Below are 25,028 nucleotides of genomic sequence, written 5' to 3' on the forward strand. Positions count from 1 at the left end.
TTGCAGTTGCTGGGAGTGACTATAAAGACATGGTTGGAGTTGATGGCAATGTTCCACACTTTGGCTACGGTTGCTGTTGATCAGAGGCTATGTAAATCAGGTTATCTGTTTTATCATTGCCTAAGTTTTTAAATAATAATTTTCTGTCTTCATATGAATCACCCAGCATTGTTTGAGATCAGAAATTAGAAAGAAGTTTGTTTTTAATGGACCCTGTGTTAGTTTATAGCACTGAGAAATTATATTTCATACACTGAGAGGTGCATGTTCACGTCAGTGCTTGTTGTGTTGACTTCCTGGCTGCAAGTTGTTTTGCTATGTGCCTTACGTGTGTTATGAACATGGTATACAAGACTGTTCCATGTCTGCGTGCCTGCTGGGATGCGACACAAATGCTTAGCCTGACCTTTTGGAGATATGCACACACACACACACACACACACACACACACACACACACACACACACACACACACACACACACACACACACAGAGTGCTCCATTACGCTTGTATAACAGTTCATCTATGAATCATGAACTCTAAATATCAAAGACAAACTCAAGAGACCAGATGTACACACCTACTGCCCTGTGTGTGTATGTGTGTGTCTGCTTCACCTTTATCATATTGTATATCATTGTGTTTTGGTGTGTGTTTGTGTGTGTATTCCTGGACGTGTCATTTGTGTGTTTGTGTATGTTAAAAGCAAACCTGACAGCCATTAAACCTTCTTCCAGGAAGTACTATGTCTTTATTTTTTCTTTCCATCGTTTCGTTTCATATCCATGGGGACCTCAAGTATGTTTGTTGCCTCAGGAGTGATTGTGTATATGTGTGTGTGTGTGTGTGTGTGTGTGTGTGGGTTTGCATTCTGTTTAACTGACAGGGCTGTCTGCTAATGTCTTTTTTTCTGTGCTGCTTTGTTTTGCAATGATGCCCTAGACATCAAAAATTGATTCATGTCTGTGTTTATGCGTGCGTTAGCGTGTGTGTGTGTGTGTGTATTTAAGGAAAATGTAAATTATAAATCAAAAGAAGGCATGACATTTATTAAATCTTTTGATTTTGTGTTTAAACTGTATGTGATCAGTCCTGGTACATGCAAGTTCCAGCTAGATGGTTAGCTGTCTATTTTATTTTTATGCCTGTATTACTGAAGTTTATTAAAAGCCAAGACAAATATGAGAGAGTGAACATTGGTAACAAAAATGAAACACTCCATAAGAATAGATATGCAGATTTGATTCAGTATATAGGTAAGAAGATGCAGTTCAGTCGGGAGTCTCACAGCAGGGTATCAGAGGGAAGATAAACTGTGACACTGAACACTATGGGCTTGTTATTGGTACAATATAGAATTATATAAAAAAAGAAACATTTTGACGCAAAGTTAATCTAGTTACATTGTTCAAAGGATTTCATCTCTCAAATGAGAAACATACAGTTATCCCAAACCATATCCTTTGGCACATGTAATGTAATTTACCAAGACAAAGTCATTGTGCATTGAAAAGGTAATGGCATGTGTGATACAACATGTTGAGAGATCAGATGTTAATCATTTGCGCATCTCAAATTGTCAGATATTTTCAGAGAGATTTTAGGGAGTGCCACTAACACTGCAGCTTCAATCACATTTTAAAAGATAACTAAGTGTTAGTGTTAAGTCAAATCAAGTTCTTCAATCCAGTGGGAAGGGGAATACAATATTAGAAGTGTTTGTATTCAGATTAACAAAGCAAAGGGGAAAGTTTTACTGTTCATATCAACCTTTATGTTCTTTTATTTCTTTTATTCATCATGTAACCACTATCTCTGTTATGCTATGTAAAGCCTGAGGCCCTGCACATACATTTCATAGAATGCAAATGTGACTACTGTTAAGAACTGATCATAAAAGTGCTTGGGTTACAGGATAAGTTACAGGATCAAAAACTTGAATTAATAACCATGCACACGTGATGGGATTTTAAGATCCCATCTCGTAGCACATTTAATCGATGACAGTGAATACATCACTGTAGATGACAGAAGGTGGACATTTGAATTCAGTCATACGTTGAATTGTTTTAATGTTTTGTCCGGTTTTGTTACAGTGCCTTAAACCATACCCATATCACGAAACCTCTTCCTAGTTTACTGTTTATGTCTTTAAACTCACCTGCAAATGTAAAAGAAAGTCTGTGTTTTGGAGACATTGTTATGTGCTGTGAGTGTCTTTGATGGTTGTGTCTTTGTATTTTGGCTATTGTCCCTGTCGTTGCTATGGCTTCATGCTGCAACTAGATTACCTTATGGAATGAAAAAACCCCCACAAAAGAATCACTAAACTTAACTGCACGATCTGATTTATATAAATAACAGTTATTATTCAAATTAATTATTTCCAGCATCTTCTTTCCCTCTTCTGCTACCCTCCTCATTAATTCTCACCTACACCTTTTTTCTCTTCCACCGTGTCCTCTCCCTTCCTAACTCTTTCTCTGCTTCTGTGTATTCAAACTAATTCACACTAACAAAGAATCTATTCTGTTCTGTCTCCCCTGTCTGTCTGCCCCTCTCTGTTAACATAGCCAGTTCTGTTAACAAATCTTTTTCTCTGTTCTATCCTTTTATTTAAGGACACCAAATTGAACTATAAGTCTGAACACATAGCTAACTGATAAGACCCCAGTCGCCTGAAAGAGGGATGGATGGAGAGAGAGAAAGAGAGAGGCAGGAATGGGTCAAATGTAGCTATAAGTGGTGGAAAGTGAGGCCTTGCTGATAAAAAAAGCAAGTTTGCAAACCAGCTCTGCAAGACAAGATAATCATCAATTCATTTCCCCTGAAGCTGAAGGAGAGAGAGAATTAGAGAGAGAGAGGGGTTTGTGAAGGGGGAAACTTAGGAGAGAGAGGTGTGGAAAGAGAGATGGCCAGGGTGACAAGGGAAGGGTAGATTGACAGATGGAGGGGATTTTATACCTGTCTATAATTCTAGTTTTTTTTTTCACCACATTAGGGGTAAAACACAACATTATTCAAGAGAACATACATCCAACATATCATCATCATCATAAAATTAAAAACAGAAGATTTTGAAGTGTTCCACTCATTTTTTTTTTTTTTTTTTAACAATAATACTGTTTTGTATTTTGTACTCAGGTGCAATGGATGGGGTCCTGGGTGGAGCATTTTGGTCACATGTAACTCTCCCATCTCCCTCACTACCATCTTTTTCCCCTGCAAAAATAATTTAAAGTATTTATATTTGTTGCCGCTGTGTTCACAAATCATTCAGTGAGTGTAAACTCTTACAGCTACTTCATCAGGAGTACGGATGTTTTGGAAACAATACAGATTAAGCCCTAGGTTGGGTGTCCACTTGGACCCTCTCTCTGAAGTGCTGGTGTTTTGCGATGATAAAAGATGCCTTGGTGCATGTTTCTGCTGGTGCTGGAAGCTTAACATGTGTTTAGCATTCATGGTGCCAAATGCCAAAAGTTATAAATATTTAAAACTTTTAGTAAAGTATTGCCTTGCGTCAAATGAATTTGCAGTTGTCACTTAGCAACAAGACGCACCTCCAGCGCTTCCTCCAATCATCCGTTAAGTGCTACTACTTATAAGAAGAAAAGCTGCACCCAGTGGTTACAGGGCCTTACTTTCTTTTAAAGACTGAACCAAAAGAGCAGTTGTCTCCTTGCTGCTTCCAATCCCTTACTGACTCTGTAAATTGACTAAATTGATCAACAAAAAAATAGGTCAAACTTCTTTCAGATTTATTACATGTGAATCAGTTAATATGGCATGTTGGGAAACTTGCATCAGTGCAGCTGTGGTGCTTGTTATTTAAAAAATATATATGTTTATTGGTTCCAAAGGTTCAAACGTAATGACAAATCTCTTTTGGTTCAAAATTATTATGAATTTATAATACAATATAAATACGAAATGATGATGAATATTCAATTTGTACCAAATGAAAAACTGGTGCATCTTATTTTATTAAAAAAATGTATTTTAATGGGTAAATGCTATGTGAGACCAGTATACAAATGACCATAAAGCTAATTATTTTCAGGAAAAAAGATGTTTAACAATTCTCATTTGACATCTTGACTAAAAATACAAGAGAATTGCTACATTAATAATAAACTGCTAATTATGTACGATATGTACTACTACAACAGTTGAGCTGTAATGTGTGTGTGTGTGTGTGTGAGAGGGGATGAGAGAGGGAAGGATTATTGACTCTCACCACCACCTTAAAGAAAAAGTAGAAGCATCATCTTCAAAGCCTCAACCTCCCACACCCACTCTCTGCAAACACACAGACAACCACACACACTCTAAGAGAAAGAGGCCGCGTGTACGTGTTTCAGTCCCTAGGCTAGCAACAGCGTTTCCTCTCCTGTTGAGGGACTTCTGTGAAAAACACAACTTGGAAACCCTTTAAAGGGACTTTCGACATTAAACACAAGCACACACATACACATAGATGCTCACACACACAAACACACACACACACACACACACACACATACACATACACACACACACACAAGCATATGTACAAACATGCATTAGGAGTAACATAGGGATCACTCTGGAAAAGGAAAAGAGGGAGAATAAGGACAGGAAAACATAAATGCGGAGGATAAGGGGAGAAAGAGAGAAGACGGCCTGTGTGGGTGTGCATATGCACATGTTCTAGCAAATGTGTTACAAGTCATGGGTATTTTTGTTTTTTCTCATTTCTTGTTGTGGCGATACCATGTCACCATGTATAGGTCATTACAGGGAATCCCTTTTATACTGCATTATAACATGTCATGTGTGAGTGCCCGTGCCTGAATGTTGGTATATCTGTAAAATTACAGGAAGCTCATCCCCTTTGGTGTTGGCATTTCCACCCTCTCTCTCTGTCTCTCTCTCTCTCTCCGTCTCTCTTCTCTGTGCAGAATAGTGTAGAATCCATTAGGAACACTTCTAGGAGCTTCCAAATCTTGCTGACTTGATGCAAGGCTTTGCACAGACTGTGGCAAGAGCTGTGTAGCCACCAACTATTGGATGAGATGCAAAAAGAGCGCAGCCTCGTGCTCTGGGATTTTAGGTCCTTAGACATGATGTTACACATAAGAAAGATTTATTCATCTAGAGTTTTTTCCGATGCCTCTAGCCGGATTGTTTTCTTAGTAGTGCCTTTATTTCAAAGTTTTGCCTTATAAAATTTTAGAGGGATGCAAATAGCCATTGCAGAAAATTGCACTACTGTAGATGGGAGTTGTGACATAGTATGAATATAAAATATGGCATGTTGGAAGACTGAGTTATTTTCAAAAATAAGGTTTCAGACAGATGAACAACTAAATAGTTTATTATAGATGATGAACAGTGTTAAATGTTTGCAACTTTGCAACCCTGATTCCAGCAGGGTTGCAAACTTTTCACCTTTTTTTAAAAATCGCTTTTTTAAATCAAAAATAGGTATAATAATATATCAGTCTTGGTACTGTTAATTAGACTGATATGGCTGAGTTGTTTTGATCTAGCGAATGCTAGCCATCACAATTTGGATGTAACGTTAGGTGTAAACATTATTTCCATGAAGTCTAACATTAGCTATAGAGTACTTGTTATTTTGCCAACAATCTGTCTTCCCATCTACCTTTTTACCCTTGATGAGTTTTGCATCCCTGCTCCAGAAAGCTCCAAGAGAAATGGGAGGGAGCTTGATCAGTCATTACACATACCACTGATTAGTTTAAAACACGTATAATGTAGGCGTTACATGTGTTTGAAAAGACTTTTTGTGGAGATTATGCACCAGCAAAAAACAATAGCCTTGGAAAGTAAAAAACACAGGGGGTCCCTGCTTGCGGCTTGATGTGGATTTCTCTGTTGTTCCTAATAGAGAACCATAAAAGAAGAAAATAAATAATAATAATAATTAATATTATCAACAATTATTTCATGTCTTATTTATTAATATTTTTTCTTTTTATCAGTATTTACCTCTCTTTGTGCTGCTGCAATACAAAAAATTTTTCCTCAGAGATCTTCTGTTTGGTGAGGTGGATGAGTGAGAAACGTCAAAAACACTTAAAAAAAACGCTTGTGCGGAGTTCCCTTTAATATTTAAATTATTGTTTCACAACCTTGATTCATTTCTGACTGCGTGCTCCATCCCACATTGCACGTTGCATTCCTACATCCATTTTTAAATCACATGCTGTCTCTTTTCTGTAGGTTCTACGCGAAGACAACTGAACTTCCTTGAAGTTCTTGAAGACGTTTTGCCTCTCATCCGTAAGGCTTCTCCAGTTCTAACTGACTAGGGGGGACTTCCAGGTAAATATCCTCTGGTGAGATCAGCAACAAAAGTGAGTCGTTGAGGTCACATGAGTCGTTGACCCTCCCTGTCATCATGTGAGTCGTTGAGTTCACATGGGTCAAGGTGTGGATGGGTGCTAACGCCTTGAGGGTCATTATGGGTGACAAGTGAATCGTTGACCCACCCTGCCATCAAGTGAATGGTCACGTTTTGCCTTACAAAATTTTAGAGGGCTGCAGATAGCCATTGCAGAAAATTGCACTACTGTAGATGGGAGTTGTGACATAGTATGAATATAAAATATGGCATGTTGGAAGAATGAGTTAATTTGGCAGGGTGGGTCAACGATTCACTTCTCACCCATAACAACCCTCAAGGTGTTAGCACCCATCCATACCTTGACCCGTGTGACCTCAATGACTCACATGATGACCGGGAGGGTCAACGACTCATGTGACCTCAATGACTCACTTTTGTTGCTGATCTCACCAGGGGATATTTACCTGGAAGTCCCCACTCGTCAGATAGAACTGGAGAAGCCCAATCAGAGGTGAAACATCTCCGAGAACTTCAAGCAAGTCCAGTTGCCTTCGCGTAGCACTTACAGAATACCATGACCTGGATGACTGAGAATCTTTACAGACATGCTGTCTCCTTTGCACAAATCTTGGCTGGTGTAGTATCCCTGTTTGAATGACAGTCGACAAGTCTGTTAGGGACCAAAGTAGATTGAGTTGGCCAACTTACTAATTAAAGAATTATCAAGACAAAGATCCAGTAGGTTCAGATATCAAGGTTCAGTAATCATCAACCCTTGTACTCAGACTGCTTTGTTGCCATAATATCTAAAATATGCTTTTAGCAGATATACTCACAAGCACCAGAGGCTAAAAGAATTTATGACTGTCCACTCATTGTTTGTTAAACTTGTCATTACACATCCCTCTCATCATTATACTTTTGAATTGAACAAGTCCTTCAACTAAAACAACCATATAACTATGGGTCGTAATAAGCTGCTCACACAGGTAACCTATTGGTTCCTTTTTTTTTTTACAGGAGGACAGTGTCTTTTGAATCCATCTGGATACTTTAATCAACAGTAATGATCAACTACATTTCTGTCAGCATATGTTTTTTCTGAACATACTGTAGCTGCTGGTGTAGGAAAATGCTTGTGCTTTTGGATTTATAGATTCACAATAATAACTGCTTTCATTAGGTCAGAGAAATATTGAGCTTGTAGATTTGGCAACAGCAACACAGACTCCATCTATCTGAGTGAAAGTTAGAGGGTAAACAAGTCTCAGTCATTCCGAGGGAAAATAAATTCATTTGGATTTCATTTTGATTATCTTATTGAGGAAATGGGTTGTGTGTATACTGGTGGAATGGGTTATATATACATGTAAAATATGGGCTGTTTGAAGTGGAAATTGTTAAGATGACTGATATTAATGGGCTTGGTGTAAATATAATATGATGTTTATGAAAATTGCTTTGATGTATGTAATAGGATGTCTTAAAGTAGAGTCCTCTTACACACATACATGTAAATGAAAACACATATGCAAACACACACATGAAAATACAGATTTATACACCTTAGATTCTCATTTCTATGCTCGGTGGGTATGCAGGTTAGGTTTGTAAAAGTATAACTGTAATATCACTTCATATTTTAAGTGGAAATGATGGTGCAACCAACACAAGTTGACACAAATGATATATAAAACATTTCTTACTTTCTGAAAAGTATGTTTTTTTCCCAGTAGGATATCAATGATTACGATTACGACTGACATTTACTGCATTTCTCTTATACCAGTGCATAGCCTATTTTAGCTCGCTATCGACCTGTTATCCCCTACTCTTATCCTATCTGTGCCCTTCATTGAGAATAATTGGTTGGAGAGTTTAGTCAAAGCCAATGGATTCAGCAGGGAAGCTTCTTAGAACAAACATAGCCAATCATTAAAGGAAGGAAGGACTACTGGTGGATTTGCCAACTTGGGTCGTCAGGTGCTGCTACATGTTTGTGTATTTGTGTGTATGTGTATGTGCTAGGAGAGCAAAAGACTGACAGTGAGAGTAAGAGAGAAAAAGGGAGAAGCAGTCCGTTACACCATTAACCCATATTGACTGGAACGCCACAGGAAGCTCTTCACTGTGGGAGTGTGTCATATAACGCTGTTGTTACTGACGCCAGCAGTAGTCAGTTACATCGATCAAAGCAGCAATGTCAACTATCCTGCTGTGTTTGTGTGTGGTGTGTGTGTCCATGGTGGGGTAGCAGAGGAGTGTCCGAGGGTGATACTACCGTCATCAAAGCGTGTTGTCAGAATCACAACACATACTCTCTCACTCACACAAACACATATTTGTAGTGAGTGTTGTGAGCGGGTAATCAACTTCCCACCATGCAGCATAGTCAATATGACATCTAAGTGGTCTGAACTTAGCACCCTGTATGTGCTATTTTCAGCCTGTTTGGGCTAACGTGTCTCTCAGCACAGTAACTAAGAGCAGAGGGTGGAATATATGCTCACTTACACCTGGGAAATGTTCAGCACATCCACAGTGTTGGCTACTGGACAGTCTTTCTTGAGCAGCTTAGGCTATCAGACCATATTTTGAATTGAGTTAGACGTGCCGAAACAGTGTACTGTACATCAGCATTCGCACCCCAGACTTGTCCAAGGACTCATACAGACTTGGAAACCTACTGTATGTGGTTTTACTCTGCACAAAATCCACTCCAGGAAAGAACTGTGCCACTGTCTAACAGTTGTCATAGCCACAATTTTCTCCATGAAATGCAAAGAGAATGTAACATACACACACAGAAAATTACCATGTGTGTTTCCCTGCAACATTTTGCAGTAAAGCTTGCTTGCAATGATGTTTTTTGCATGTATTTAGTGTAACGTTGTACCACTAGGCAGGGACTCAAAAGCACGACTCAGACAAAAGGCAATGTAAAGGTTCTCTAATTTTTTAACTTAAGTAAAGATCGGTAGAGAGGCAGGCAAACGGGAACAGGCAAACCGGAGGGCCGGGCAAAGGCGAGGTCCAAAAAACAGAAACTAAGCCACACGGAAAGAACAAACACTATGAGGAATGCTGGAACACTTGTTACTGGGAACGAAGACGAACTAGCACAGAGAGAAGGGAGCACAGAGTCTACATACACTAGGAAGGGGAAACAACGAGACACAGGTGCAACACACTAGTGCCGGGCAAACCATCACAGTGGTGGGAAATACTCCAGGCCAGGAAGTGAGGATCTGAAACGAGAGGAGAAGAGGGCGAGGACACAAAATAAAACAGATAATGTAAGTACTGGTGAGGTAACAAAAACATGAATTAGGAAGCTTAGTTGGACATGACATCCAGCAGGCTGTAGACCTAATGTACAGGGGTGGCAACTGAGAAGATTTTATTGATACCAATGCCATTAACGATTCTGCTTATGGTCTGATACTCTATTTATTCCCTTAACGATTCCTGCTCAGTTTTCTGTGTGGAAAAATTGTGTGCATGTGACTCGTGATTGTTACTGCTATCGTTTTCATCTTGGTTTTCTTAGTCAAAGAAAAAATCTGCTAAGCCTGCCTGCGGTACGCTAATGCTACTATAACGTAGGATATTTACCCTCGATAGTGGACACAGTGTTTCCCACAGGTTGAAAACTTACTTGTGGTGGTGGTGGGTGGCGCAGCATGTGACTGATGTACATGCAGAGACTCATGGAGTTTAGAGGGGGAGAGTGTAGCCCGGGACATTTTCTGTAGCTGCAATTTACAAAATTACCCCTCAACGCCGCACATGCAGACTGTTCGTAGATGCTACAATTTACCGATGTTCACTAAACGCCTCACATGCAGGCTATCTGTGCGCATAGAGAAAACGCTAGTTCCCACAAAGTTACTGCAGCGCACGCAACTCAGAGAAGTGTGTGGCCAAGAATTCGTTTGTTTGAAAAGCGTGAAATAATGCGTTTTCTAATGTAAGATTTACCTAAATTGACACCGAGGGATTTAATCTTCCTGGGCGGGTCTCAGTCGACCTGGGCTGGCTGTCCAGTATTTTACAGGCATTTAGGTGGTCTACTATCACTGAGCCTTCACAATATGTATATAATGCAATCTTAAATTTAATTGAAGTTTGAAGTTATGGGATTAGATATCAACCGGGCCTGCTATCTGCACGTCATCCAACATATGTAAGTGATATTTTAGAGCTTATATTATAAACTTAGGTATGATACACCTTAGCCTTAGCCTTTCAAGTGTACAGTGTTTACAGTTTATTGGGCAGTCAAGTGTGATGTCATGCTCATAAACTTATTATTTGACTTTAGTTTTATAAGCGACCACCCAAATGCACCATAGATTTCGGTCTCCGGGAGGCTCTGGTCTATGGAGGTGGAACTGGTTCATTCTGGCTTTCAGGTCCTCTAAAGGACTCACCCTCATCTTCATGTGCTGCATCCATCATAAGATCCCATCTTTGAATTAGGACGCACTCAGTGTATTTCATTCATGGCCCACCATTCAGGTTTGAGGCAGGTTCAGTGATACTCCAACGATCGCCCTAGTACAAACACTGGTACCACTCTAAAATGAGTCCTAATCCACTAAGACAGGTAGGATGGCATGCCTTCCATTATACTATTAAGTTGATGATTCATGAAGGAGGTTATCTGAAGTTACAGTTGCTGTAGTAAGATTGATTTTCCTGCTCAATATTCTATAAGAAATTGTGTTTCCAAAGTCACACAGACACATACCTTAGTTTATATGCTGAACCCAGGCCTGCTACTTGGACCTAGAAAATGGAAATAACTGGAGAGCCAACCTAACAGTGGAGTTTTTATGATATGCAGTATGTATTTACTAAACTTTCTCACAGACACATTGTACATTGTTTATCAAATAGCTGAACTCAGAGGTTAATGCTACATTCCGTAAACTTAAACAGAAATTTAAACATTAAAAGGTTTATAAAGTCTGGGATACATCTGATAATGTGACATGGGACCCCCCAAGTATAGATTTTCTTATCTCTTATGTACCACCAGTTACAATTCAATGCAGTTCAATAGCACTGTAATACTCTAATGTGAATTTGGGGGACAGAGATAAAAGATTGCTGTTGCATTTTCATATCTGTGTGTCCCCTTTTTATCCTCTATGTTTCTCCCTCTGATGATAAGCAGAGCTTGTAAAATCTGTGTGACAATCTTCAACACAGTAAGGGCTCGCTTACTGTCATTTAAGCTACGGTGTCTCTGACTATCAGTCATGCTTTCAGTTTGACCCTGACTTTCATTGTCTTGAGTTTCTCTGGTTCTTTCTCACACCTTTAATCTTTAGCATATCAGTGCCATCCAAGGGAAAGAGGCCTATCATTATTATAAAATTCTTTTTTTTTTTTTTTTTTGGTAAATTAGAAATCACTTTCTTGACAAATTGTCTCTTTTCTTGTCTTGTGTTTTTCAAGTCTCAGTCAAGACCTAATGGGGGGTCACAGATGAGGATAATCACTAGAGATGGAGATTTTCTTTTCACTCCAGTATCAAGTATAATACTTATATTTCAAATGAAATACACTTTTAACTGTTTTTGAAAAGGAGAAATCTTTGTAATTTTTACTAAAATCAGAGTGGATATGAAAATGGTATGATCACAAGCTTAATCAGACTTGAGCTTGAACAAAATATTATTTTATACAACAAATGTTTTTCAACATTTTCTCTCTCCAGGAGTTATTTTTCCCACGTTACCTAAAAATTTTAATAACCAAATACCAGTATGTGAATCCAGTAAATAACAACTATTACAATTGCAATGCAGTTTTTTTTTTTTTCTGCTGTTATAGCGGAGTACTGTAGTACTGGCAGTGGCAATCACTGTGTTTTGTTCTCTCTTTGTTTGTTTGTGTATGTTTTAAAGGATTGAGGAAGCAGGGGAAAAGAGATCTGTACTTCCTCTTCAACATACTGCAGTTACATGCAACATTTTAGATTTAGATTTAGATTTAGCAGGGTATACATATAAACAGATAATCATTCATCAAGTCACTATGGATGATTGTTTAGATTCTGTGTTAGCAAAAAACATTTTTGTGCACACATTGAAAACAAATTTTATATACAATGAATTGCCAGTTCATTAGGTACATCTACCTAAAAAAAATGCAGTCAAATACAACATTCCTACAACAGCCCTGCAATAAATCCTACCTGCAAGAGGTGTTGATTTAACACAGATACAACTTTACTACTGGCATCATCACCTTTAGAAGAAAGGAAGATATTTTATTTTAGTGCATTGCCTTTTTATTTTACCTTAATACCAGCTTTAGTTAACATGGTGGTGACAGAACAACACTGCTGGTACTGATAAAACTGTGGTGATCATTTTCAACCTTTAATAATTGTACTGTTGTCATAATTACAAAGCCAAGCTGTCCTTCCTCAGAAAACTGCAAAGCTTTGGAAACTAAAATGAAAATCCGAATAGCATGTTCTCCTGAATGCAGAATGAAATTCTGAGTGGAGTTAAGAAAGGTTTTGGGATCCTGGATTGCAAAGTCTGCATATTTTATTAAAATTAAATGCAGCTCTCACCTGAAGCTTAACTTGTCATCTGTCCAAAAGTTTTTGTTCTTTCTGTTGGACTCTGATGTTCAGTTTTTTGTGCTTTTGGCTCTCTGTATCAATTTCCTTATAAGGTAATATCATCCATATCACATAGGAATACAATTTTATCTCAATGGAAGTAACCAGTGTAATAACCATCGTTTTTTCCCCCACTTAATCTCCTATATATCCTGCAGATACAACAAGTTCTCCAACCTAAATGACCATGTTCGTCTGTACCCTCTGATATGACCCATAGGAGCGTTTCCTGAATTAGCGCCCCATTGTGGTAGGAGATATGTCACAGATAACCTGTTACAAATCATTGTTGAAAAATAAATAAATAACTCTTCTATGTTGTGACAGTGCTTTGGTAAAGGTTTGGTTAGGCACAAAAACAGTCTCTGAAGATACTGTAACAGGAAAAAAAGAGTAAAACTTGAGTTCCTCATGGCAGACATTTATAGGTGAAAGCAAATTTATAGTCGCTTTGTTGATGATCTGCAAGAATTATTTCCCAGGATTTTAAATGTTAGTTCAGTTGGTTTCTTAAAAACATGTGTTCATTGCACAAAAAATATGGAATAAACAAAAGGGAACTGCCATTAAAACAAACATTGCTACTGTGAGTTCAATCAGAATGTGAAGTGAATTTTAGAGGAGACGCAGTTGCATTCAGAATCAGTGGAAAGATGCGATTAGACATCAATTGATCTAAATACATATCTGCTTGTGTTGAAAATTTTTCAGAATGATTGTATCTACTGAGTTCTGAGTTCAGTCAGACACTGAGCTGGATCACAGACACACAGAAACACTCCCACAGACACGGTCGGTGCGCTCTTGCCAGCTAACTTACAGCTAACGTCTGTACAGTTGGTACATTGGCAATTTGGGCAAGTGACATGAGGCAAAAATATGCTTTCTGTATGAACTCACCTTCAGGAACTTGCATTGGTATAAGACAGACAACAATGGACACAGAATGCTAATAATAGAACCATCATACACATAGGACCATTTTAAAATAAACAAAGTAAAATGAATACAATAGCTAAAAAAATGTACCTTACCGTTTCACCATCATCCGTAATTTCAGACTTTTCAGCGATACTTTGTGTGTTTTCATATTATATTTTTTGCCCCTTTTAGCTCTGGCACATGCTAACGTTTATAATGATGCAATTCCATTTGGTTCTTTTTAATACAAATATGATGTGTTCTCAGGTGGAGATCATTCAGAGGACAGTTGCCGCTCTCTGAAATTCAATAACTCAAACCAAAGGAAACAGTGCACTAGTGTTAACACTTCACTTGGAGAGCAGATAAATCCTTTTAAGTTTACACCTTGCTTGTTGGCCGCTGTCACATAAAGTTATTTTATTTGTGACAGTGAGTCCACCTCACTGACTGTGTGTGTGTGTGTTTTGCTCATTTGTATGTGGATCTGTAGTACAATTTTATGGTGCTTAGGACAGATGGAGCAGAAAATTAGATGCAGTAATGGACAGACAGCTCTCCTTTTTCTCAAATGCTCATCAGACATACTTTTGGATCAACTATTTCTTTCTGGACGAGAAACTTCTCAGCAAGTTGAAAGGCTGTTCTTACAAATGCAATGCCATATCTGATCACACACCACTTGCTTGAGCTACTGTTTGCTCAGAAACAACCAAATAGTTACCAATGGGGCCTGAACCCACTATGCTCTCAGAAAAGGAATTTGTGACTATAATTGAAATTACAAAATTTTTAGAGATAAACACTACACCTGATGTATCATGTGAAACAATCTGCAAAACTGTTAATGCTCCATAGCTTGCATTGAAGAATGTTGTGTAAATAGTCCATCACAAGACCTTTATAGAGAACAAACTCTCCACTGATCAAAGCTGAGAAATGGCTTTTACAAACTAGGTTCAATACATTCGAACAATGTGACAAAATCAGCAAACTCCATTCCCAACAGAACTGTACAAGACAGGTATCTCAATTAATCTCAGCTATTAGAGCCCCGTCTGGGGGGGATACGGCAAACTAGAGAGAGCTAATAACTGCTTTAAAGAGTACTATTCTTCTTAACACTCATCTACTTCTGCTCGGGACCCAAACCTATTTGATACTTTTTTTTTTTTACGAACTACAGATTCCAAATCTTGACTGGGATATTAGGGAGGAACTGGAAAAGGACATAACACCCTAAAAGATCTCTCTCGCAATTCCCTCTCTCAATAAAAAGGCAAAAACCCCAGGGCCAGATGGCCTCCCAGTCAAATTTTTATAAAATATTTTCTATCGCCCTCATCCCACTTTTGTCATCTGTATTTAGGAAGTCATTTAAAAAAAAAAAACCTTCCACCCACACTTTACCAAGCTTCTATAACATTGTTGCTGAAGACGGATAAAGATCCCCTCAGCTGTGGCTTTTATCGCCTGATCTCCCTCCTAAATTCATATTATGAAATACAAGCTAAAATTTGAGCTAAATGTCCTGAAGCTTCTCTTCCCCTCATAATTTCTCCTGCTCAAATTGGGTTTATTAAGGACACATATTCAATTTTATTATTAGGTGGCTTTTTAATGTTCTCCCTCTGCACCCCCAGCTGAATTTGATTATTGAGGTTATTGCAGTCGAGGAGGACCCTGAAGTTGATCTCACTCTACGCAGAAAAAGTTTTTGATTGGGTAGAGTGCGATTACTTAACTTTAACACTCAAACGTTTCGGGTTTGGTCACAATTTTCTTCAATGGATAAAAACCCTCTATTCGTCTCCTATGGCATTCAAACATACCGACAACACCTCTTGACCCTTCATTCCCCTAGACAGATGCCCTAAACAGGGCTGCCCCCTCTCCCCTCTCCTGTTCGCAATAGTCATTGAAACTTTGGTCACGTCTCATTGTGCAAACCAGAATATCAAGGGGATATCACTGAGTTGTCATGATCAGAAGGTGGCAGTATATGCAGATGATCTCTTTGTTTTTCTGAATGAGGCTGCATCCTCTATCCCTCATCTGCTTTCAACCCTAGAGCAGTTTGGGTTGATATCAGGCTACAAGCTGCTACAATTGCTCCCTGTCAATAAGGAGTGCCCTCCAGTTAAAGGTGGTCACAGATCAGTCTACATATCTTGGTATCAAGATCACCAGAAAGCACTGGAATTTCTTTTGCAGGAACATACATAGATTGTCTAATAAAGAAGGTCAAGCTCTCTCTCAAACAGTGCAAATCCCTACCACTCTCACTACTTCGTATAGTTAACATAGTGAAAATAAACCCAGATTTTTACATCTATTTCAGTGCATAACCCTTTTAATTCCCCAATCCTTCTTCTCGATTTTAGACTTTCTGTAGAATTGCAAAGCGGCACGTATTGGCAGGAAGCATTTACAGAAACCCCCAAATGCAGGGGGCTTAGTATGACCAAATCTTCAAGCATACTAGTGGACAACAACCTTTAGGGCCCTCTTATACTGGGTCCACTCAGCTGAATCATCTTCAGAGTGGGTCAAAATTGAATCATTTTCCCATCTCTCCTGTGTTCCTTTCTTCCCCTTCCTTGGGACAGGATAGGCAACAATCACCTGGTAAAGCACTTGCTCAAAGTGTGGGCTCAGTTCCACTGTATACATGGACTTAAAAACATGTCTATACTTGGCCCAATTCGTCAAAGTATCACATTCTCCGCCTCCACAATTGATGGGGCCTTTTGCGCCTTTCCACCTTTGGCCTTCTCAGTTTTATGTTGTCAATCACTCCCCATTACTACATTATTGTATGAGTTCTCTGTAGTCCTGGGTCAGACCACAACCATCTTTGAACTCTGCGTTCATTTTGATCTCAAGTACACACCTGTAAAGTTTCATGACTATATCTTGCACCGTTGTGACGCTATCACAGGGACAAAATCTTTCCACAGACAGACATACACCCGATAAAGTACTCAAAACCACCTCTGTGGTTGTTACCACGGCAGGTGTCTCCACAACCACATTTTGTCATGATGACACACACACACACACACACACACACACACACACACACACACACACACACACACACAGACAATAATAGGGTGACAAGAGACAAGGTGAAAACAATACCAGCCACGCTGTTGCAGCTGCTAAAGATTAGATTTAGTAGATGCATAATATTCCATGTATGTCATTATATGTGATGTGCATGTTTTACCTAGACCATAGAATAACAACTAGAGATCAATGCTTAGTCACTGACAGAAACAGTGGGAACAAAACCTGAATATTTTTAAAGAGAAATGAGAACAGGAGAAGAGAGGATGTAAATACGTGGGAAGAGGAGAGAAGGAAGAAGAGGGGAGCAGCAATGAGAAACAAAGAAGGCTCATCAAGAAGCAAGAGAAGACAGGTGAAGAGAGTGTAGAGAGAAGAGAAAAGGACTGAGAAAAAGAGGAGAGAAGGAGGGTAGACTGGAGAGGAAAGAAAAGCAGACAATCCCTAGAATACCAAGCACTTCTTTGGCAGAGAGAGAAAGAACAGAGGAGAGGAGGGGTTGCAGTGAAAGATGGAGAGCATCCACGGAATACCAAAGAGAGAAAAAATGCCAAGAGGCTTTTCAAGTCATTTTCACATTAATTGCAAAATCTTTGCTAGTAGTTAAAAATAGACACCTATATTTGAATTTAGGTAGTGGTACCATGTTGTAGTAACTGCGTTTATTTGGTTAGCTGTTTTGATGTCATTAATACAAAGTTCTTAATAATAAATCATATGTTTATTTTTATTTTTCAGTAGATGGAAGTAAGTGAGAAAGTAGTGAGAAATTTTAAAATTATGGAACAAGGAAAAAGAAGAAGAATAGGGGATGAGAGGATGAATGAGAAGGTAAAATAAGAAATGAAAGGAGAGATAATAGTAGAGGAGAGGGAAGGGATGAGAAAAAGAAAAAAGAGAGAGAACTGACTCTAAGAATCTCGTTCGCTTGGCTGAACTCATACCTTTTCCCAAGATGCATTCTGTTTGAGATGTGCCTAAAAATAGAACACACACACACACACACACACACACACACACACACACACACACACACACACACACACACACACACACACACACACACACACACACACCCAGAGACCCATACCTCTCCCTGGGGTGGTCTCACTGTCATGCATACTGAGACATATACACCACAGACAACCTGCACACACACACACAAACACATACAGACTCAAGACATCATGCTGTCTCACCTTAACTAGGTGCCACAAGTTGTTATTGTTTTTATCAAGAGAGAGAAAGAGCAGGAGAGATATGTAGAAAGACAGAAAGAAAAAATAACAGAAAAAAGAGATGGGCAGGGGTCATGTCAACACAAAATAATGACATGTGTAGTGTAATGATCGCTAAAATACCAGCAAGGCTGCACCCATAAACATATGTGGGGTGCAATGCGTGGAATACATTAACTACATAATGCATCATGATCACACTTAAAGTAATTGTCTGATTGGTCTGCATGCATGCAAAGTACTCTGCATGTTGTTGCTACTGAATTAAAACCTTGTAACTCCAATTTTGGTGATTTTTATGTTCTCCAATTAGAGGAGTGATTAAATGCTCCTCCATGAGTGGAGACAAATTTGTAGCCCTCAGGCATATAAGACCCTCTAAAACCTTTCGCATTTTGCCAAAACAACTCTGTCATTCAGTTTAAAACAAGGATGTTTTTCTTAGTGCACAAAAAGTTGACATTTTGGAGATTAGGTGAAAGCTGGAGATTAGGTGAAAGATTAGGCGAAAGATGGTAGGTTTCACCTAGCAGCTTTCGCAGCAGTGATATTTTAGTATGATTATGTTTACTCCAAAGACGAGCATAATCGTGCAGCATGATCACTGCATTGCATTTACACAGGTCCAGCTTTACATCCATTCTTCTCTTAATCACAGTACAATCACAGTGGTTTGTGCATGTATTTTTTTAATCAAGGCTGTCACAGGCACTTTTTTAATACATTCTTGCTTTCTCAGTTGTTTGCAATTGTCACATCTTCTACTAATCATATATACCCTAACACATACATATTTCAGGCTTTTCCGTGTTGCACATGACCTTAAAATTGCCACCATCACAACATAGCTCATGGACAACCTGGCTTTTCACCTTTTTTTTTGTTGTTATTTCAGGTTAGCTGGTTAGCTGGCCTGTACTGCTGTAGCTGCAAGTCACCCTTGTGCCCTTTGACCGATAGCTATGTCAGTTAGAAGAGAAAAACTACAAATACAAAAGAAGAAAGTGTTGCACAGGAGCACAGACAAGTGGACACCAATCAGGATGTTTATGTTCTGATAATCATACCTCAAAGACTAATCATCATCATCAAATTGTTCATGTGTTATCTGTACTTGTCTGTGTGGTTCATGTAGCTGCGTTCGGCAGTAAACAGATGTCACATGTAGTCTGAATTGTAGCAGTAGGTTTTACTTTATAGAGCCATGGAAATGTCTTAATTGCACTCACGATCTGATTAATAATAAATACATGATTGTGCATGAGAGATAATGAGAGTGAGAAGTGAGAAGAAGGATCTAAAGCAAAGAAAATCCATTATGTCTACCTGCAGCCTTTTAGCTCTTTCTTTTACCTTTCTCATATCTTTCAGAAGCACCTTGTCATCCTTGTACAACTTTATCTCTTTCTCCATCCCACTCTCTCCTTCTTTCACTCTCCTCCATCTTTCTTTTCACAAGGGGCTCTTATGGGGAGAAGATAACCGCCGTGCTTTATTACCAGTCTGTTTTCATGCTATCAGTCCATGGGCTGTTTACTTTAATAAATGATGACTCAGCTCATGGACTGCATGTGCAGTACAAAGGTAGGAGGGAAGGTAAGTTGGTGAGTAGGTAGGTACCCAGTAAGAACAGATGTGGCACATCCTCTCCTCATTGAAACTGGTTTGAATTAATTGTGAAGTATCTTGTGTGCTGACCTACTAGATTCAGTAATTACAGAATATTTACATTTCTTACATCATCATTACTGTTACATGTAGACAGTTAAAGTATTTGGGGCAAAAATAACAGATCCCAGTTAAAAGAGCAAAGCCAACCTTAAATATGTATGTATCATCCATAAATTGTGCAGCCAGGGAGGTATACAACATACACACACACACAGGTATGGTATACACACCTTGTACTTCAAATCCTTTTCTACTATGTTGATCTGTTGCATGAGCTTATTGCAATCGCTCCTCTCCTCTCCTCTCCTCTCCTCTCCTCTCCTCTCCTCTCCTCTCCTCTCAAGCAGCTGTTACTGCCCTGCACCACCAAAAAATAAACTGCTCTAGTTTGGATGGGACATGTCTGGTTTTTGTAGTGAGACAATGTATGTTTGAAATTAATTGAGTAAAAAGCAAAAAAAAAATCCTTTTTGCATTGCTGAGAAGTTGCCCTAACCCTGTCAGTTTAGGTAGTCCTAATGTGGAAGATAACTGAAGCTCTGCTGTCAAACCTCTATCATCTAAGTGTACTATTGTCAACAATCTCACCATCACTTGATTTTGGAGATTTTTTGCCTCTCCAGGAGGTTGCCCTTTCGATGTCAGCAACTTCTGCTATTTAACTGTCACTGCCTCTGGGCCATTCTCAAACTACAGCTGATATTAAGGACAGATGATTTTTGAGAAGTTGCTGTATCATTGTCAATATTATTTTAAAACCTGGCATTCCTATTATGGCACATTATGACAACCTGACATATTTCGGCTTTGTTATTCTGACAGTGGCTGTAATGGTGGAATTTGATGAATTTAGGGTGTGCCATATTAACCTTTTCATTCCTTTATCATTTTCACCACCTCATTGTGTTCAGTTTAGGACAACATACATCTTGTGACTTTACAGTGTAACAGGTGGTATGGACCAAAGACAGAGTGACAGACAGACAATAAGACCTAACGATACTGACAATGAACTGCAACATGCCTGTTGTGAATCCAGCCAACGAGCTTTGTTGCATCCCTCTCTCTCATCTCTGGTCATCTCTCCAATATTGCTATCTAATACAGGCATAAAATTCCCGATAACAAACAAATATAACTATATATATATATATATATATATATATATATATATATATATATATATATATATATATATATATAGGATTTAGCATGACTCATTTTGAATCATTAACTTTGAAAAAAGTCTAATATTTACATAAGCTTTCCTGTTAAATTACCAAACAAATCCTGGATCATGGCATTAACACAGATTATACACAGTATGCTTCTCTTCTCAGAAAAAAAAAAAAAAAAGGGCAAAACAATGCTTCCCCTGCCATCATCCCCTTGTTACATTTGAAAAATCCCCTTTAGAGCAGCTTTGGACACAAAGCCAGCCAGGAGTCACATCCAGCTTGTACTGTGTCCTGTCATTTACCAATCAGAGCTGGAGCAATAACACAGATGGATTTGGCAAACACAGCCAGCTTCAGACAGAGCCGGACACTGAACAGTTTCTGGATTTTGGCTCAACAACCTATATAAGGAGTATTGGCATCTCCAGCGCCAAATCTCTGTGCATGTAGTTATAAAGCCATAAGTATTATCATCATTTAACCTTTTGAAACTGGGCTGCAGTGCTCCCAAAAATTCGTCGCACTACTTTAAGGCCTAACATCTTCCAGACCATAAGACTTTGTTACTTGTGCAATATATTTTCTTGTCTCTGGTCATTACATTATTACATTATTACATATTACATTTCTGTTTTCTTTGAGTAATGCCGCCCAACACTCTTTGGAATCTACTCTTTATCATTATCACAATTTTTTGTGATTTACTGTTTGGCTCAGTTTTAATTTTGGTCCTGTGTGTTCAACCAGAGGCACTGAGTCAACATTCAGTTTCCATATGTCATAAAAACAAGCTTAAAAGTGTAATTTCATAAATTTGAATTTCAGTAATTTCAGTTACATATATGAAGCTGAAATTCCCTCCCACTGCTGAATATGCTGTGGAAAGGTGTGGTTTTTTCACCACAGCAGAGTGGCAGCTCTCCTGCCAGCAAGTTTTGCCTTAATAGAATTTACTTTGGTGAAATTTGAACTCTTTGCTGCATCTTCTCTTTGGCCAGAATGCTCTCAGAAGGCACCAGTGGTGTGATGCTCTGAATAAATGAACAGGATCTCTGATGGCTCTCTGTTAGACTCTGCTCAGTTTTTGAAAACACATTTTAGAAGTTAAACTTGAATGCTGCAGGCCGAAAATTGATCAACAGTCTTAATTGTCTGTACAGTTGGTGAATTAGAGAGTTTGGCCATTAGAGAGTACGGGCCATTTGGCATAGCAATTTTGGTTTAAAGTCTGAGAAAGGCTGGTCTGGAAAGATGAAGCCGCCCAGGAGAAAAAAACTGCTCTCTCTCTCTCTCTCTCTCTCTCTCTCTCTCTCTCCCCTCTGTTTTTGTCTTTCTATCTTTTTTCCTCTCTCTCTTTCTCCCTAATGCATCTGTCCTTCCTCTCGCCTTAAGGGTCATTTCCAGTCAGACACATTAACAAGGCTGGCTGCATGGACACCCTGTTCGTAGATCAAAACACACTCACACACGCACACACACAACGTAGCATTAGGCAAAGACACGCATAAGTATTTCTCCTTTATTCTCTTGCCTGGTTTCTCTCTCACCTTGTCTCCTTCATTTTAATCCAAACCTGCTTCATAAAGCAGACAGTCCAGAAGGCGGTACTGACAGCACCAGTAGAGGATCCATCAAAACCACCTAAAGGTGACAGATGGCTCAACAAGGATGTGGATGTGTTCTTCTGACCTATTCGTTCTTGTTCACATTAACAGCTTGTCTACAGAGGAGGTATCTCGCATGTCTGACAGAACAGGTATTCCTCTGTTTTAAACAATACAGGCCGCATACCGGCTCACCTTTCACTTGTGCGTAAACACAATTGAAAGCATACTGTTATGCTTCAAGTCTGTCTTCTTCCATTCAGTGAGCATAACTACAATGACTGAGTGTTTCGCTCTGAGCACTGCCAAAACACAGGAGACCCACACTCAACACTGGGCCTGAACACATCCTGTGTAGACACAGAGAGCACTAAAGCCGTTGCTGCTGCTGTGCTGGCATGCCACTCATGCTATGCCTCCTCTGTAGACATGGAGTAAGGCTCAACTGGTTATGCTTTTGAAAGCCTACACCAGCACTAACATTAAGTGTTTTCCCTGATGAGTTATACTGACATGGAATATAACTGTTTCAATTAATGTTAGTCTTTATTTTTTGAATTACATTGACAAATATTGTTTTTTTCCCCCTCTATATTGTTTTATCCCCTCACACTCACACGTGCACATAAACATGCTTATAAAGGGTCCCTGCATAGTTTTACAACAGTGTACATGCATTCTACACTTATGATCCTGTGCATTCCTCTTACAATTTCAAATAGCTCTGTCTGTGGTTGCACAGACTACACATAAATCAAAAAATCAGAAAATCAGAGACGAGTGACGTTCCGATGTACTCAGTGTAACTATTTCCATAGTGCATACCGCAGCGTCGGAGTAGAATAACTCCCGGATAACTCCCGGATGGACGAGAATACAGCAACATTCACTACAACTCCCATGAATGCATATATTACATAAACTGATGCCCTGTTTGCCTTTTTCTTTCCATTTTCTTTTATGTATGCTTATATTTAGTGGTAATGTTTTTGAGATTTTTAGTTGAATGTTCCAACAGATTTTACAATTACATTTTTATTGTATTTATTTACATAATTAATTTTTTATTTATGTAAATATGTACATATGTTGTAAAATGTGTAGCACATTTGCATGCACATACTTTTGTATATACTGTATATACAGATAACAATTTAAAGTAATTAATTAAAAAATGAAGAAACTCAATGTAACACTGACAATATTCAATACTTTCCAATTCAAGTTAAAGGGAAAGTGGTGTCAGACTTTTGAGACCGACATTATTATTAATAAGTACATTATTGTTTTGCCTTAAATGATGTACGTTTTTCAGTGGGGAACGTGGTCTGCGCACATCTCTTTAGAGGAGCAAAACTATATACAGTGTACTGTTTCCCTCCCTGTCTCTTAGTCTGTCTCTTCCTGCCATGTTTTTCGACCTTCTGCTTTGGTTCATTCATGCATGGACTCCCCATGAAACAAGTTGTGAGACAAGAGTCCAACATAGTGTCTGTTAGTGTGTGTTCGTGGTCACCAGTTGTGTCACTTCCCAGCTGAGATACAGGTCACTTCATGCCTACCCAAATGTCGCTTTCTCTCACCACCAATGACTCACAAATACAAACATACACACGCACACAAACACACACACACACACACACACACACACACACACACACAAAGATAGACGCACAAATACATTTGTCTTGCCCTGGGCTGCAATGAGCATCAGCAGTCAAATTCCCTCCACAACTGGAGTGCAAGAAAATCACTGACCACAACAGACTCACAAACACAACCCCACATACACACACAGACACACAACACACACACACACACACACGCACAAACACACACACACACACACAAACACACACACACACACACACACACACACACACACACACACACGCATACACACACAATTCACTACCACTCTCCCACTGGTTAGGTTGTAGAATTGTGGACTTTGTTGACAGCTTTCACTGTGAGATGTGAAACCAGTCAATAATTCTGCTTCATGTGTGTTTATTTGCTTGTCTGTGTGTGTGTGTGTGTGTGTGTGTGTGTGTGTGTGTGTGTGTGTGTGTGTGTGTGTGTGTGTGTGTGTGTGTGTGTGTCTGCATCTGTGCATGTGGTAACCAAACCAACAGATTGCAAGCAGTCGCTTGGTTGTTTTCTGCCTGCTCATGCAAAAAATCCAATTCCAGCCAGTCAGTAAACCAGATATGTCCATCTAAAGGAGTTCTGCCACCAAAGCCACTGAGGCTAACAAACAATTTTAGCTAGTAAGCAAAGCTTTAGCTATTATATCTTTACAACTGAGTTTGTTTAAACTTGAAGAGGTAAAAGAAATTCAA

At 39.0% G+C, this 25,028-nt stretch overlaps 1 protein-coding gene across 1 annotated transcript in view; it reads left to right on the forward strand.

Moving 5' to 3' along the window:
• The window catches only part of LOC120789161 (CUB and sushi domain-containing protein 1-like), a 298,034-nt gene that overhangs the window by 37,980 nt on the left and 235,026 nt on the right, over positions 1-25,028 (forward strand). The gene's annotated exons all lie outside the window — the stretch shown is intronic.

The sequence above is a fragment of the Xiphias gladius genome, chromosome 1, assembly GCF_016859285.1.
Source record: "Xiphias gladius isolate SHS-SW01 ecotype Sanya breed wild chromosome 1, ASM1685928v1, whole genome shotgun sequence".
Lineage (NCBI taxonomy): Eukaryota > Metazoa > Chordata > Actinopteri > Istiophoriformes > Xiphiidae > Xiphias > Xiphias gladius.